Consider the following 17737-nt stretch of genomic DNA (forward strand, 5'->3'; position numbering starts at 1 on the left):
ATACAGCAAATAGAGCAAGACATTTATTTGGTAAAGGATCACTCTATTTTAATGATTTATTCTGAAATTCTGGTGTAAAAATTTGTTACTATGGTATGGTTAATTTATTTTTCCCGGATCTCTCGTCGAATTCCCGGGTTTTTCCGGGTTTTCCCGGTTACTTTTCAAATTCCCGGATATTTCCCGGTATTCCCGGTTTTCCCGGTTTGCTGGCCACCCTGGAATTGGAATATATGAAACTCATATATGTTTACTTTAAGAATATTAACCTTAGATTGTAAGTTTGATTAACCTTGTGTTTAGTTTGTATTTTGTACGTGTGTTTTTTTTGTAATGTTTGTTTTCAAAATGAATAGAAATAAGTTCATGTTTTAGGATTAAATAAATATTTGTATCGTAAACCACAATCCAAACCTCCTTCTCCTTTTCCCCATCCAAAAAATTGTAAATCACTACTAACCTCGAGACGACCGCGAGTACTCGGTCCAGTTCCTTTAACTTTAGACTTAAGCCATTAACATTATGACATGATAACTCGGCTCTGTAAAGTTTATTCGATTGAGCCTGTACAAATAAAATAATTATAAAAAAAGAAAAAAAAACAGTGTGCTCTAATTTTTACTGTGTTTATCGTTAAGTCAACCAAAATGAGATCAACTGGAGTATTCAAAATAAGTCACATCATAACAGCAAATTTTGATTTCATCGCTGCTCGCTTCCCTGGATTTATTGGTTTATATAGGGGAAATGACGGCTTCGGCATGACAGACTATTTTCGGCAACACAAATTGAAACACTATTTTCACTGGATTTTCTTACGAAAAACACTTCGCTGAATGCATGCAAACGATTATTTATGCTTTCAGCTTCAATCTGACTATATTTTTACCACTGAGAAAAAGCAATCTAGCAAGGTTTTCTTGAAATGCAACACACGCACTACAAATTGTAGCTGATTTCGAGTTGCCGATAATAGAACAGCTGATTTACATGCAGTTCAAATGGAAAAAACTGGTTGCCGACAATACTCGCTCTCACTAGAGAAGATTGGAGCTTTGTAAAAGCGTTTCAAAACAGTTTTTGACAATTCTTTCGACTGAAATTGTTAGAGTAGCTGGCAGCAAAAGATTGTAAACAAACCAATACTGCATATGTGTGCGTTCCTCAGAGAAAAAGGCTATAGAAAGAAGGTCGCTGCTTAGGTTGCCGAGAATACGTAAATTCCCCTAGTTTCATGTGAACGAACGTGAACAACCGCCCCACCGTGTGACACCGAGGACAGCGAGGAGAAAGGGAAGGTCAGAATTTTGTTATTAGACGTCTTAAATTTACTTTCTTTCTTTGCTTTTTCTATCATAGTATAGCATATGCGATTTTACACATCGTGGGGGGCTATATAAAGGTCAACCAATACATTTTGCAGAAAATATCGTGTGTTGCCGTGAAAAAACACTGGGGATTAGTGGTTCTTCTCACACATCAAAATTTGCAAAACAAGCATCGCATTATACACTCAGGTCTTTTTTTACACGGGGGATACGTACCGTGTAAAAAAAAACCGTGTAAAAAAAACCTACGAGATTTTGATTTTTCGCATGTTTAAATGTTTTTAAAAAATCGGATTTTGATGCCATTTGTAATTGAAGCATGATATGGTCCATACAGACATATTTTAAAAATTTCTGTATTTACACAAAAAATTGTGATTTTTTTCTAAGTATGCCATTCGATTACCTATAGCTTGAAACGGATAATGTGATTGGAATCAAGTCGATAGGTTGTATCGTTGTCGAGAAATCGTTAAAAACGTACCGTGTAAATCGTGGAAAACCGTGTAAAAATAACCGTGTAAAAAAAAAACCGCGTAAAAAAAACCGTGTAAAAAAAGACTCCAGTGTACACCTGGCCACATCCTTACAAGAGGATAGGAAGGAAAGTTAGTCCAACTACTTAAGAAGGTGCAGGGAACCCCTACTACCTTCATATCACGGGAGGGAAAATTTGTGTTAGTAGGAAATGGTATATGTTTAGGAATCTCTATTCGGCAATATAGAGTAAAGATGTGAAAAAGGAAACACAAATAAACAAATTCAAAAGGAAAGATCTCACCAAAATAATCTGCCTGTCCTTCCATGTATTTCATGTATCATCCTCGCCATTACTCTCCAGAGGTTGCACCATTCCAGATCACACGCGACTGCATGTTCGATGACGATCGCGACATCACACATATTCAACCTTACAAACCGATCCACTCCATATCCACTCTTGGCTGGCACCTGCATCATCGATCAACCACAGGCCAAGCTCATACAAGGGCACTCTGTTCTTCCCCTCTTTAATAACTCTGTGCACAAAAGCAATGCTCATAGCACAAATTTAACAATAGATTAGTGCGGTCGAGTCACACCAACCGGTCAGCACTCGTGTTTATTTCAGTTACCGTGGGACGTAATTTGTGATTAGCCCCGGTCCCTTTCAAATTGTCTCATTATTTATTAACGGCCCTTATATTTGAAATGACGCTTCACGTTTATCTCGTGATGTCCGCTTTTCATTCGAACAATCGATTAATCGATTAACGAACCGAAAAGTAAAATATTTGTAATCAGTTATATCATGCCGATATCAGCATTACCTTCTGCAAAAGGTCATCACCCATCGTTTCAAACATGTTCTGCACTCTCAATTCTGGTGGAAAAATGACAGCACAGCGAACAAAAAGTAATCGATTAGTTATTAATCGAAAAATTCATAAATGGGACATCTCTGATTTTGGTGGGATTGTTTTGATAAAAAAAAATGCGCAAAATTTCAACTTTACCGAGGGGGCAGCAAAACCATACAAACACCTTGTATACGGGGGGAATTAATTTGATGAAAATTTTTCTTCCGACTGTTTCATCTGGCAACAAAGGGAAGCGAGAGCACACCAAGCACATAAGCAACAGGGGGAGAAACATACTTTTCCAAATCAAATTATCGCGCCCGGTATACAAACGCACCGAAACACTCCACGCTAGCACAAAGCAGCCCGAACTCGCGAACACTATCCCAATGGACTAGCACAAACAAGAAATACTCGAGAGAGAGTCAGTCCGCATCGTGCTCTCTTGCCGTGCGGATCTATTTGCTTTTTGCTGAAGGAAGTGTTACTACTACCTAAAGCTACAACAAATTTAAACAGCACTTTTCAGTGCTCAACCTGTAAAAATTTTCTACCTTGTTCAACTCTTATTCCTCTTCGATCCTTGTTTGGACCCTACCCTTATAGTAATCTGCTTAGAAGTCGATTCGGATAAAAAAAAAAAAAAAAAAAAAATTGCTGCCGCCATGGCATCTAAAGGCAAAAGAAAGGGGCAAACTCTTGACCCCCCTTCTGATGAAATTAATTTGAGTAATCAATTTGATTTGCTCACGGATGATGAGAATGATCCATCATCCAAGAAAAATTCTAGTAAACTTTCCCGGCTTAATGCCAAGAAGGAAAAGATTCCCCCTATTGTGATAACCACTACCGATTTCCATGCTCTTCGCATGGAACTTTTGAATTTCGTGAAAGTTTTCACTACAAATTGGACGTCGGGGTGAATGCCGTGTATTGGCTGAAACCCTGGACGGATTTAAATGTCTTCTCAAGTATCTTACTGAGAAGAAGCACAAATTTTTTACTTACGACACCAAAACTGAACGTGTGTTTAAGGTTGTCATGAAAGGACTGCCCAGTGGTGAATCCCTGGATCAGATCAAAGATGAACTGGCAAAATTACTTGGAGTTGTGCCACTCCAAGTAATCAAAATGAAAATGAAATCCCGTCCTGGCGATTCGCGTAACGGGATTTCTAATGATTTTTATTTAGTTCACTTCAAGTCTAGTGAACTAAACAACCTTAAGGCCTTAGAAAAAGCTAGCCTTATGCTCCATGTCCGAGTGAAGTGGGAACACTTCAGGAAGACTGGAGGAAATTTCCAAAACCTCACCCAGTGCCGTAAGTGCCAGGGATGGGGTCACGGAACTAAAAATTGCTACATGCCAGCTAAATGCATGAATTGTGGTGATTCCTCTCACGCAAAGGACGACTGTCCTGATCCTAAGAAATTTAAATGTTCAAATTGTGGTGAAAACCACAAATCCAATTTTTGGGAATGTAAGACTCGCAAAGCGATCCTACAATCTCGTTCTAACCGTCAGGTAGGAAACGCTCCACGTTTCCGACCAGGTACAAATTCCTCTGCTGTTAACAACGGTCAGCGAGGAACAAATTCTACATTCGTACCCCTGCTTCAAATGTTTCATCTGTACCTACTCCCCTCGCTGCTAACAATGTAAATTGGAATGCTCGATCTCTTAAAGATAATGAAGACAAGCTATTTAACTTTTTGAGAGTTCATAACGTGCATATTGCCGTTATAACTGAAACGTTCCTTAAACCTGCCCATAAGGTTAAGAAGGACGCAAATTACTTGATTTATAGAAATGATCGTCTTGATGGACCCTGTGGTGGCGTTGCCATCATTATTCATAGACGAATCAAACATAAAATTCTTTCTTCATTTGAAACCAAAGTTTTTGAAACTTTGGGAGTTTCTGTTGAAACAAAATTTGGACAACTTACGTTTATAGCTGCCTATTTGCCATTCCAATGCGTAGGCCAGCAAAAGAATTTTCTCAAGGGTGACCTCCAGAAACTTACCCGTCATAGGTCTAAATGTCCTCGAACTCAAAAAATTTGATCGTTGAACCGAACTTTCAAAATGAGTAACTTTCTACCCATAAATGGGTAGTTAGGAAAACTTGGGAAAAGCTAAAAAAAAAGCTGATTGAGGATTAAAATATTTCAATGATTAGTGAATACAAATGGATAAAATGGATACAGATCTCAATACAGATAGTGAACAGAATATGAAATAAATCTATTCTAAATTATAGAAGAAAGACACTTGTCACCACTTGGTGGATTAACCAGTTTTTTTTTTACCAAATTCTGTACAATATTCTAAGTGATAGATTGGCTCTGGGTCCCCCCCATCATAGTATGGGTATTACCTGCTTCAAGGCAGGGGTCTCATAGTTGCCAACACTACTCATTGTTGCCCAGTTAGGCTAAAAAAGCTAAAAAAAATCATGGTTTTCTTTCTTAATCAACTTAATCTAGAATTACGTAGATCACCCATAGTATACACTCCAAAGAAATTTTAAGAATGAGTATAAAAATGTAAAAATTAACATAGTTTTAATCCTTCTTACATACCACTCCATAAGTAGATAAATTCCTGTTTTTAATTAAAAAAAAGCAGCTACACAGCCAAGCATGGGAAAAATCGTTTCATTTTGCATTTATTACTCACTCTCACGCATACAACATCAGGAACGAGTAGTGGCTTAAGCGAGCCGCACTGATTTCGTTCGTATTCTCATTGCTTCTACTTTCTTCGATGAACGTAGATTTTTTTTTATTATAGAGATTTACGTAGAGAACGTAGAATTGAGCAAAACAAACAATCATGAATGATTTTGAGTGTAGTAGTGTTGATGATTCCTCACTTACTATTTTTTTGCATGCTAAGCCATTTACGATTGCATTCTGCTGAGTGTGATGAATGAGACTTTTATTTTCTGGCTTTAACAATAAATTCACACATTTAAATTGGTATTAAGTATACCTGCAGCATCACTTGGTTGGAGCAATTTAAACTCGTTCGGCAATCTGTTTGTAGTTGAGGATGGCTATTTTATTTCTGTAGCGTTCGCGCGAGTGAATGAATTTTCCCATGCTTGTACACAGCATGATTCTGCCATAGTTCTGGGCTGCAATTAAGTATTACTCCTTTTTAAAATAGAATTTGCTTAAAAAACTTTACAAAATACGTTCGTAAGTAAATCGTGCGTGTGTGTGCTTTTTTGTTACATTTAATGTTTTTGTTTTTCTTAAGTTGAAAAAATATAATCTAGGTTTTGACACATATAGCATGAAAATCTCACAACCCTTGCTGCATTATGTTGATTCGAGCATTGTATATGCCACCATCGATCGCAATAATAGCATTGAACCCAATCTTCTATGTTATCTAACTTTGAAGATGATGACACAACTAGCGAACCATAATTTACTATAATTCCACAAATAGGACACATGTTACTAATGTAATCTGAATTACTTAAAATATATTCAAGAAATTCTGTCCGCACAGTTTTAGCATTAAACATGGTGCTATCAGGATCCTTATTAGTAAATTCATTCCTCACATTATTTATGACGTGAATACCACAACTTGTTTTGTCAAATTGCTGAGGACATGTTTTTTTGCTCACATTCAGTTGCATCAAAATGTCAAAAGATGCAGAGTTTAAGGACTTTTCGTTTTTACTCAAACAACGTTTGAAAGCCAGATACATTTGTTCTGGCTTCCGTAATCCCAAAGAATCATAGTACGTGAACTGTTTTGAATGTATACTGATTATTACTACGGTGAAATGGTCCTTAAAATGAATAGGCAACACCGATATTTCAGATTGTGCTATGTTCTCGAGTATTTTTGCAATTTGTTTGACTCTTCTGCAATTTAGTCCAAACAAGTAAGGTGTTTGGTCACAAAAGGCGTAATATGCACGTGGGATATTATAATCGATTATCATACTTTGGATGCAATATTCGACCACAAAATTGTTCAGTTTTTCATTCCATCCGTTTACAAACAACCTTTTGAGGTCACCATAATTAAGATGGGATTTGCCTTTAATGCATACTTTTATTACGTCACAGCTTTCAGGCCTAATTGCGATGTAATAATTTAAATCTTTAAGTATACCGTTTTTAAAATATTTATCAAATCCTCTAAAAATACTTGTTTCTATTCCAAGGCACGTTGATTGGATAGATTTTTTTATACTGCCCAAATCCTCAGCAGCAGTAGAAACAGATGTTGGTTCTTCATCTTCGGGAATTGTTGCAAGGTGTTCTTGTAAACATGTCTTGGTAGAAACAATTCTATTTGAGAAAATATTATAATCTTTTTGCAAAAAATTGTCCATCGATTCAATGGATGGAAGTGGTTGATCGCAAAAGGGTACCTTCTTTCGGCTATTGCGTTTTTTGAAAGTTTCTTTTGCTTTTGCAACATCAGAAAGTCTGATTTCTGTCAAATCTTGCAAAGATTTCACGCTCGAGGGTGAGCTTAAGCAACTTGATTGTGATGAATGTATTGTTTTGGCAAATTTACGTGGAGTTTCAAATACTTCAGTGTCTTGCTTACGTTTTGCAGTTTTTGAAGTTGGAGTGGACGTCCTTTTAACGGTTGGACTATTTCTTTTTCTGCTACGTGGAGTTTTATCAGCCTTCGTGTTTCTTGATGAAGGAATCTGAAGCTCAACTTTATATAATAAGGCATTGATCATAGGGTTATGAATGTGGGTAATGTAATCGTCGATTCTAACACGACTTGTGTCCCCAATGAAAGCACATTTTTTTATTTCTGATTTTATATCCTTATGATATTCTTCAATTGTTCCATTATTTGAACGATTGAGTTTTTGTTTAGTTTTTATATCATTAATTTCAGGGTAATCCTTATATGTTAAAAGCGGTGTCCACACAGGTAACCAAGTTACATATCGTTTCAAAAACTTGTCGATGAATTTACTCGACACCATTGCACTTTGAGGTATCTCTGTGCCTCCGTATACTTCAAGTATGACAGAATTGAATTCTTTCAATCCTCTGCGATAGAAAGGACTAGATTCGCATATTGTTTTGAAATAATTTGGATTTTGCTCTAGTTCTTCAAACTTGTCGTAATAATTTTCAAATTGAGCATCACCATATTTCTTAAACAATTCATCATCTAATAATTCCATATTTGTTTTAAGTATGGCATAATCAGATAGGAAACCTGTAGCACTTAACAAATATCTATAAAATAGACGCAGAGTATGATAAAAATTCTCCAGATCTATGATGTTAAATAAGGACGCAACTACAATTTTGCAAGTCCTATTTTGAAGATCACCTTTGTTGGGAAAATATTGATCCACAAGTTTATACATAGATTTTGTAAGGTGAGAACTGCATAACTTAAATATTACACGACCGAATGTCTTGGACCCTTTGGGCTCAGCAATATATTGGCCGCAATGTGTCAAGTACTCGGGAATAGTCATATTATTAAATGTGTGCAAAATTGCATTTATCAATGCCAACGAAAAATCAGTAGTTATAGTGCCGAAAACAGAAGAAATGTCTTTGTGTCGACGATCAATAAAGTAGCGTACTATGAGCCTTAAATAGATTTCGATGTCTTTGGCGTACTGATTCTCCGAAAAAAAACTGGCTACCGGAAACGGTTTTCTAATGTTGTCACTTTCACAAACTCTAATTCGTGTTATAACGGTGTAGAGCTGAATGGGGCTCCCAAGCATTGAGAGCCATTGAGCCCCAGTAGAATCAATGTGAAAATCATGTGGACCATTTTTGTTAGCTATGCTACTAATTACTTCATATTGCTTGGCACACATTACTAGCAAGCCACATGGCTTATAAAACAATGCCAAAATGGGAGAATTTGCCTGATTTGATAATTGTGACAATGCAGTAAATACGTCCCTATCTTCCCTATTCTTCTGTCTTGCTTCTGATGCAATTTGTCTTGTACTGCTGTCTGAAATGCAATTTTTCAAGTCTTTAATGCTTTCAAATGTGGTCCGGTTTTCAAAAATTTTGGTTGCATTAATTCGACTGAATTCCCGTGGTGTGGTTTTCAATAATTGTTCCTGAATAACTATTCTTTGCTTACCTCTTAGCTGAGCAGCTTGAGGATTACCATGAACTGTAGCATCCATGTCATGTAAAATGGCAATTTCAATGTCATCTTGCCTTTTCATATCAAAGGTTGATTTGAAAATAAATCTTTTACATGTTTCAAACATGCATCGCGCATGTATTTGAAAACTCATTGTTGACTTCTTAGCAGGAACACGATCCTTTAGGTCATGTACATAAATAACACATGTACTGTTTGGATGCCTTATAAGGTCATGGTAAGTTGTATAACTCTTTTGATCTGCTAAGTTTTTGAAGGAATTTCGTTGTTTATGTCCAGCTTTAAATCTGATAAACTTTCCCGTTTTCGGGTCCGTAATATTTTTGAACTGCTCTCTTGTCCAAAAAATACGGTCCCCCGAGTCAAAAAAATCTTTCAAGAAATATTGCATTGTTCTGTTATTTCTTGGAGGTTCCTTAGATTTTTCTGGTGCTTCTATAATGTTGTCACCTACCTCAGCAATTTCTTGAGTAAATGGATTGCAGAAGTCATCATAGATTAAATTAATACTTTCCGTTTGATGAATCGGGGATTTTGCTCTGACTTCACCATGTAACATGGAGGTTTCTTTGTCAATGCTAATATCTGCCAACATCGGCGATTTTGGATCATTGAGAAAAGGTATTAATAAATTCAAGGGTTTCCCTTCCTTAACGTCGTCAACATTTTCAAGTAAATCTGGAATAATTTTAACAACTACCTGTTCTGTTTCATTACCTGGAGAAAACGTTCTTGGCTCAACATGAACAATCGGTTTTGAGTTGTTAGCAAGAACAGCTGTGCAACTCACACAAATGAATTCTACTTTTCTTAAGATGACGTCCATGTCGCTGTTCTTAACACTTTGGCGACACAGGGAGCAGGAAGCTACCAAATTATTTAAAATAATGCTTTGAAATTCACATCGCTTAGCTTCGCACAGCAAATGTGGTGTAAGTGGTTTACCATTTAACATCCGTAGAATATTGTGTACATTGTGAACAACGAACATTCCACAATTATATGTGTCAACCTGTTTTTCGCTACGCAAGGTGCTTAATTCCCATTCACTAGTGGAGCTTCCGTGAAGCTTTGAACAACTGCTTTTCAGAAAGCTACTGAAACCGTCAAGAAGGACTTTTTGTACTTTATCTATAATCGAACAGTTGGCCTTGGAATCCAGGTAATAAAAAACCTTTCTTTGCATGTCAATAGCAGCAACAGTGTAGTGATTACTATGATACCGCGGTGCAATGATAACGTCGTGGGAATTAATTTTATCTACCACCGTATCGTTTGTTATAGGTGCTAGTGAAAAAATCATATCCGTTTCATGAACTTTCAAGCAAACAAAGTTCATATCGGAAAACTCTTGTGACACTATATCAATTGCGACTTCTAGCGCTGGTGAGGTCAACCATTGGTTGCCATAAAAAGATTTGAAATCTTCAATCTGAATTTCCAGTTCCATATCATTATAAATAACATTTATCATAATGTTATCAGGAGCATGCCTCAAATCAATAATATTTGATGTTGAGTAGCTCTCAATATTCTCAATATTCACAATTTCCGCCGATAGATCAAAAGCGTTTGAAGTATTTGTTGGTGAGCATCCCTCATTGCTATCATCATTTACTGCTTTAAAAGAGGAAACAACCTTTAACCTTTTTACGAGGTTAAAAATTTTGAGACAGTTTGCCGTATTATTTTTAATTTTCAAAACTTCAAAAGCTGCTGGATCGTAACGATATTCACGATCCAGCCAGTTTTCTCCATACTTATGAGAAAAATGGCTTTTGAAGTTTTCAATTTGTTTCCGGTTGAATGATTTGGAATAACCCATGCTGAAAAAAGGAAAAAATAATAATACTGTTGAATTAAATGAATATGTCAATATATAGTAAAAATCCCGAGGGGGACGACGCAGGAAATATTGTGTTTTGCTGTGGCAGGGTGCACGCACGCTGAGTAGATAGAAAGAAGATTGATGAAGATTCTGAAGATTTCCTGCAAAAAGATGATGCGCGATGCAAGTAGATGCGAGAAATGAAAGAATATTTTTCGAAGATTGATTCGAAAGTGTGAGATTTTTTGAGCATCTAGAATTGAGATTTAGATGTGTCACAAAGTCGCTTTAACACACGCACACTTGCGCAACAAACACACACACTTCTGTGATTTGAAGTATTCTTTACTAATTTCTTCTTGGTATGAAGGGAAAATCTTCACAGCTGGAAATCCAATGTAAACACACTTCTGTTACTGTTCAACTGGGTGGTAGAGCTCTCCCAATTATTTTTCACCACCGCACCACACAGGACTTTTATTGGAATCCTTCGAACACTCCCAAAGGCAGTTTAACACACGCACACTTGCGCAAAAAAAGGGGGAGCCCTTGCTTTGCTAACACGCACACTTGCGTGATTTCAATGCTTCTTTTTCAGTTTCTTTTTCGTCAATGTGGGGAAAATCTCCACAGTTGGAAATCTCAATCTAAACACACTTCTGTTACTGTTAAACTGGGAGGTAAAGCTCTCCGAATTATTTTTCACCACCGCACCACACAGGACTTTTATTGGAACACCTCGAACACTTCCAAAGGCAGTTTAACACAAGCACACTTGCGCAAAAAAAAGGAAACCCTTGCGTTGCTAACACGCACAGTTGCGTGATTTTAAGGCTTCTTTATCAGTTTCTTCTTCGTCAATGTGGGGAAAATCTCCACAGCTGGAAATCTCAATCTAAACACACTTCTGTTACTGGGACTCCCAGTTATTTTCCACCACCGCACCACACAGGACTTTTATTCGAACTCCCCTGACGCCCGAACACTCCCAAATGGGCTTTAACACACGCACACTTGCGTGATTTGAAGCCTGCAGTACTTATTTTCTTCTTCCACAGATAGAAAACCACCAGCAATAATTAAGCTTAAGCTTTACTTTCAACTGCAAGTAACACTACGCACTTATCGTAAAACTGTAATCGCACTTCCAGTTTTAACAACTCACTTCCTCTCGTTGCGAGCTACTATTTTGGAATGATTTCCGAACAGCAAACCTTCGTTGCGTCCCACAGGAAGGACGGGCGAAATCGTGACGTCATTTGACTTTTGGCGCTTGAAAACTGATCGTTCGCTTTCGGACGAAAGGTGCACTGTACAAAACTCGACAAAAACATCCGCAATAGACGAGTGCACTCTGATATATTAAAAGTCATCGATAGTTTAAAATTTAATCATTTTTGTTATTCGCGAGGTTTACACGTAGCATAGTATAAAAAGTATACTATCTTCAGTGTATATTTTAAACTAAACCTGATTTGTGCGAGAGTATTTTGACCAATGTATTATTTAGTAAACAATCAGCACCGTGAAACCACAGGACTGTGCCAGGAGGCTCGGATCAAGTTAATAATCTCGTCTGCCATTCATGTTTTCAATGGTGCACAGCACAAAAAAAAAAGTAATACCGATCAACGCAATCCATGCTGATGTACGAAATATTGATGTAATAGAAAATAGCAGATACAATATTACATCTACACACTTAGATTTTTTCGCCGAGATGGGCACCACCGAGCAGGTCGGCATATTATTTTGCTGGATCTCAGTGATAAACTTGCCGAGATCCAGCTAACAAACGGGAATTTTGCCGAGATCTCAGCTAACAAACATATTTTTTGCTGAATTTCCAGCAAAATAAAATGCCGAGCTGCTCGGTGGTGCCCATCTCGGCAAAAAAATCTAAGTGTGTATGGATGTACATTTGTTCGCGATTTATAAGTACATCATGCAATGTAAAGCAAACCCCACACGTATCAATATATTGACGCGAAGGGGAATTATTGACATTAATATTGATGATGTGAATACAAAAAATATTGTCAATACCGATGTATTGACGTCAATATTGAATGTATTGACAATACAATTATTCAGAGTTGGTTGGAAATGCTAACATGAAGCTTTAGTGTGATGATTTATTAGCTAGAGAATGATCTTTAGAAGAGGGTAGGTGGATAGTTCCGTTAGAGTACGGCAGTATGAAAATTGGATAGAAGTTGAAAATGAGCGAAGGGCCATTAAAGCGACAGTTTTCAACATGACGCACATTTTTGCCTAGCCCGTACGATGTACGCGGGGTCTTGAAGTATGTCTCCAAGTCCACAGGCAAAAATGTGCGTCCCTCTTGTTGCTCATAAACTGACTGCGGCTGTGGAATAGTTCTAGCGACGTTTTCATCACTACCTAAAGCCCCACGTTTGCGAGAGCATTTCCAGTCGATGGTGTGTTATAATGCAGTTCTTCTTTACCCAACTATTGTGTTGCTCCTCTCGTCATGACCAACGTGATCATCTCAGAGAGGAAGCAGTAGGGTGGTTGTTGCGTGCTGTACCATCATCAGCATTGTTGACGGCTACTCCCGCCTTGAGTTGTTACATTCAAAGTGTTTTTTATGTTACTTCATACGCGAAGTTAACGTCGCTTTAATGGCCCTTCGCTCATTTTCAACTTCTATCCAATTTTCATACTGCCGTACTCTAACGGAACTATCCACCTACCCTCTTCTAAAGATCATTCTCTAGCTAATAAATCATCACACTAAAGCTTCATGTTAGCATTTCCAACCAACTCTGAAAAATCGTTAACTTCGCGTATGAAGTAACATAAAAAACACTTTGAATACAATTATTGTCAATAAAAGTAATCGTGTACGGTCCACATAATATAACACAATCGATGGAATGACCTGGTTGCAGCAGTTTGGATGTAATATTCAAAAACTTTTTTTGCTGTGTGGTAAGTAGAACCTCTATTTATTCCCCTCTATTTAATTTATTATTATATTATATTTCTATATCCATTCTCGCCTCATAGGGGGAACGCATTACCCCTTTCCAAGGCTACGGCAAATTCACGACCGAGAAACACCACTGTTAAACCGAAACGTACTTGATATCTTCCGCAGTCTCATGGTCAACCGATCGATACCCATACCCCATCTGCCGGTCGATAGCAGACCGTACTCCAGCGCCGTACAGCAGTTCTCGCCTTGACTGCCGGATCGTTCAACTCGGTGTAAGCGTTGCTGATTTCCTTCTTGATGATAAACAGTTCGAAATGTTCCGGAAGGGAATCCTGCTGGTCGAGATTCCCATGGCTAATCCAAAGGTTACCCAGGCATCCTGGAGAAGTGACGGAAATGGCGAGAATGCAGAAGAGGAAGACACTTGGAATTGGTGGAACAACTTCCGGTCCTATGCGGATTATGACACTCACGTGAAGATTGCATCGGAGTTTACCGCTGATATTCCAAAGAGGCAGGAAATCTACCGTTGGCTTGGAGAACCGGTCGATGCAGTGGTTGATTCGTCGGACATCTTCCTGACCAATACGAACAACTTTCCAGTTCTGTCAAAAGCTCATCAGGAACTGCTGGTTCTGTTCCATCGTACCATCGGTTGTCACTTCATAGTGAAAGCAAATCCAGAAGACAAACGAGTCGTTCATTACGTCGACTACATAAAGTGCGTTCTTCGTATAAACCACGCCAAGGATGTGATGCAAGGGTATGACGATCTGTTGGAGATTCCGCTCCAGTCTCTGTACAACAATCTGGATAGTTTCACGTATGAAGTGTTCGAAAAGGACCCAGTGAAGTACATTATCTATCAGAATGCAATCGAGGAGGCACTCCGAGATCGGGATTCTTTGGAGGAACTGGAAACGCGTACATCCATCATCATGGTCGTGGGTGGAGGACGAGGCCCTTTAGTTAGCCGTGGCTAAGAGTAAACGGAAGGTGAAGATTTACGTCATCGAAAAGAATCCGAATGCAATCGTTACCCTGAGCTCGCTGATCAACGAATTGGGGAAGGACAAAAACATCGAACTTATCTCTATGGACATGCGGGAGTTTGAGCCACCTGAGAAGGCGGACATTTTGATTTCCGAACTGCTGGGTTCGTTCGGTGATAACGAACTCTCACCCGAATGTTTGGACGGAGCACAGAGGCACCTCAAGCCGGATGGAATAATCGGATGGAGAGATCCATATTCAGGGCCTTGCATTGGCGCTTTGTAATAAATAAAATATGTATATTAAGCTGTTCTGTAATATAAAACTGAAATATAATATCAAATGACCAAAAAAAAAAAGTGATAAATTACTATTTTCATCATCTTTTCTGGGAAATTGATTTCAGGGGAATGGTTTTCTGGGGAATGTTATAGCACAGACAAACAGACGTAACTCTTCATTGTGTATCTTTGTTCACGTATTTAACGGTCGATTTGAATATTATCAGTTCCGCGACCTACTCGCCGCAGCGCTGGCATCGTATCACTTTGACGTTTCTATACATTCTATAGAACTTTTATGCAATATTGTTTGCGAGTTAGCGAACAAGCTTCTTTTCCGCGAGAAACCCGAGAGATGTCGTTACTCGGTCCTATGTTTTGAGATACTATGTTTTCAAGAAAAACTTTATCAAAGAGTTACGTCTGTTTGTCTGTGGTTATAGAATCAATGATAGTTTTTTATTGGAATTTAGAAACACTTAATTTGCTGTTTGCTGTTCACAATCTGAAGCCTTTCTGCTCTTACAACTGAGCCGCCTCGTTGAATCGCATTCACAAAAAACGAAGTCATCTTCTCATTAAATCGTCGTTAAACACTCAAACAAACATAAAAATAAAGCTGCCCAAATTTTAAGTTTTTTTTTTTAATTTTCATTACGAAAATCGAATGGCTATTAAGTACCTTCCGTTATATTTTATTTCGAAGATGCAGAATAATAATAATTCTAACTTTTAATTCTAAATTCCAATAAAAAATTATCATTTGTATTCAGTATAAATTCCAAAACGAAATTTCCTTCTAAAAAATGTACCCTGCTTTTGATCCCTTGCTGTTCTTCCATTTGTCTTAATTTCGGGGTAATGGCCATTCGGGGTAGTAGCATAGAGGTAACTCTAAGACCACTGGGTCCCGAAGAAAATCATTATTATTTTTGGCTCACTCAGTACCAGAACAACGGTCCCAAGCAGTCCCAAGCTATTTCACTCACCCCTGCATGTTCTGCATGAATCCACACACCCCTGATGTTACCTGTCAAACTTTCATAGCGAATCAAAACAAACATAGTGTAGTAATAGAATTTCAACTAGAATAGGGTACGTTAATCGTTTGCTTGGGTCCAATAGGCTACTAAAGTGGTGAGCCAATTTAAAATCGTTAGTTTCGTATTGATTGTTGGTATAATTTTGACGAAAATTTTAATCGGACCAATGTATAAATTTTGATTAACCATATATGCATAAAATTTAATCTTTACTCGTTTTGTAATATTTTTGAGTGTGTACAGCCACGGCGGAACAGCTGGGGGCGAACAAAGGATGACCAAAGCGGCTAAAACGATCAGTTTTTTTTTAAAGGAATCGTTTTCGCCTCACGCGCTAAAATGTTGCAAATTTGCGCGCCGGCGGGATGTGAAAGATACAAAAAATTGTTATTACTAGATTGAGCTGGAATTAGGGCGTAACAGCTTTTGTAAACAAAGACTTTTCTCGTTGATTTCTCAAAGATAATGGCTCTCATGCAAACAAAACTTCGTATACATTTTTGACGATTTTTCTCCCCATTGGGCAGCATACAGTAAATCGGCTATAAGTCAGCCTAAACCCAAGCTACAGAAATGAAATTTTGCACACAATCGCCTGAAGTATCCTTGAATCAAATGACACCAGTCTCCAGAATAGTATTTTTGATTTTTCACAAAAATATGCAAACAAAACTTTGTATACATTTTTGACGATTTTTCTCCCCATTGGGCAGCATACAGTAAATCGGCTATAAGTCAGCCTAAACCCAAGCTACAGAAATGAAATTTTGCACACAATCGCCTGAAGTATCCTTGAATCAAATGACACGAGTCTCCAGAATAGTATTTTTGATTTTTCACAAAAATATGCAAACAAAACTTCGTATACATTTTTGACGATTTTTCTCCCCATTGGGCAGCATACAGTAAATCGGCTATAAGTCAGCCTAAACCCAAGCTACAGAAATGAAATTTTGCACACAATCGCCTGAAGTATCCTTGAATCAAATGACACCAGTCTCCAGAATAGTATTTTTGATTTTTCACAAAAATATGCAAACAAAACTTCGTATACATTTTTGACGATTTTTCTCCCCATTGGGCAGCATACAGTAAATCGGCTATAAGTCAGCCTAAACCCAAGCTACAGAAATGAAATTTTGCACACAATTGCCTGAAGTATCCTTGAATCAAATGACACCAGTCTCCAGAATAGTATTTTTGATTTTTCACAAAAATATGCAAACAAAACTTCGTATACATTTTTTGACGATTTTTCTCCCCATTGGGCAGCATACAGTAAATCGGCTATAAGTCAGCCTAAACCCAAGCTACAGAAATGAAATTTTGCACACAATCGCCTGAAGTATCCTTGAATCAAATGACACGAGTCTCCAGAATAGTATTTTTGATTTTTCACAAAAATATGCAAACAAAACTTCGTATACATTTTTGACGATTTTTCTCCCCATTGGGCAGCATACAGTACATCGGCTATAAGTCAGCCTAAACCCAAGCTACAGAAATGAAATTTTGCACACAATCGCCTGAAGTATCCTTGAATCAAATGACACGAGTCTCCAGAATAGTATTTTTGATTTTTCACAAAAATATGCAAACAAAACTTCGTATACATTTTTGACGATTTTTCTCCCCATTGGGCAGCATACAGTAAATCGGCTATAAGTCAGCCTAAACCCAAGCTACAGAAATGAAATTTTGCACACAATTGCCTGAAGTATCCTTGAATCAAATGACACCAGTCTCCAGAATAGTATTTTTGATTTTTCACAAAAATATGCAAACAAAACTTCGTATACATTTTTGACGATTT

General features: G+C 37.7%; 1 pseudogene; it reads left to right on the top strand.

Moving 5' to 3' along the window:
- The first annotated feature begins 13516 nt into the window (after window positions 1–13516).
- Window positions 13517–14885, top strand: LOC135714045 (protein arginine N-methyltransferase 5-like; annotated as a pseudogene).
- The last annotated feature ends 2852 nt before the right edge of the window (window positions 14886–17737 follow it).

The sequence above is a fragment of the Ochlerotatus camptorhynchus genome, unplaced genomic scaffold, assembly GCF_037179485.1.
Source record: "Ochlerotatus camptorhynchus isolate MF236.1 unplaced genomic scaffold, CSIRO-AGI_Acam_v1.1 ptg000602l, whole genome shotgun sequence".
In the NCBI taxonomy this organism is placed as follows: Eukaryota; Metazoa; Arthropoda; class Insecta; order Diptera; family Culicidae; genus Ochlerotatus; species Ochlerotatus camptorhynchus.